Genomic DNA, 969 nt, shown 5'->3' with positions numbered 1-969 from the left:
GGGGGGGGGGGGGAAGGGAAGGTAATTGAGGTTCCGCTGTATCATTTAGTCATAGTTTGTGCAATCTGTACTGCATTCTACGGAGTTTTCTCTGCCAGATGTGTATCGATTTGAGGTGGAAGGGTGGTTGATGGGGAGGGAGGATTAGCAACTTAGTGCAATGCCTGGCTCTGATCGCCAGCTTTTGCAGTGCGGCCCGAACACACATCATCGCCACTTTCTCCTATTCGCGGGCCGCTAGGAGCTCCAATACTGGAAGCAAAGAAACCCACAGCCAAAACAAAAAGGTGCTGCCGATTTGTTTTTAGACGTCCTTTAAAAGTTCGATCGAGCAAGGAACGCGCTGCTGTTAAGCCCGGGCAAGTTGCAATTCACACGGCCTCCGGGGTGAGAGAGAGAAAGCGACCAAGTCTCCTGGCACCTAACCTCTATTACCGAAACAAGTAGCAGGGTTTTTTGTTTGTGTGTCTGTGACACAGAGACACACAACACGCAACCTCCCACCTCTCCCCCTCCCCAAAAAAAACTCCACCTCTCACTGGGAGGTGACTTCTCCCCACGGGAACTGGAGTCCACTCCTCATTGTCCCTGGGACTTGGGGAGGATGAGGTGAGGTGTCCAACACTGTGGTTATGGTAGTGGTGGGGATGTGGGACCCAACAAGGGGGTCGGAGGGGGTGAAGGAAATGGGGTGTTTTTTTTTCTCCCCAGATGAACCCGAACTTCCCAAATCCAGACAAACTGTTTAGAGAGAGAGATAGGGAGTTCTCCACTCCCCCCCCCCCCTGCTCCCACCAACCTCCCCCCAACCTTCCAGCTGCATCTGGCGCCTCCGCGACTTTGTTGTTAACTTGGTGTTTGTTTAACTTTTTCTTGTTGATGAAAGGACGGAGCTGCGGCTGTACGAGTAGCCGCCGAGTCTTTTGTTATGGTAATGCCGGTGTTTAGTCAGATCTTTTCCTGGCGAAA

The sequence above is a fragment of the Chiloscyllium plagiosum genome, unplaced genomic scaffold, assembly GCF_004010195.1.
Source record: "Chiloscyllium plagiosum isolate BGI_BamShark_2017 unplaced genomic scaffold, ASM401019v2 scaf_5218, whole genome shotgun sequence".
Lineage (NCBI taxonomy): Eukaryota > Metazoa > Chordata > Chondrichthyes > Orectolobiformes > Hemiscylliidae > Chiloscyllium > Chiloscyllium plagiosum.
The sequence above is the reverse complement of the archived record's forward strand: the minus strand, read 5'-3'. Positions refer to the sequence as shown.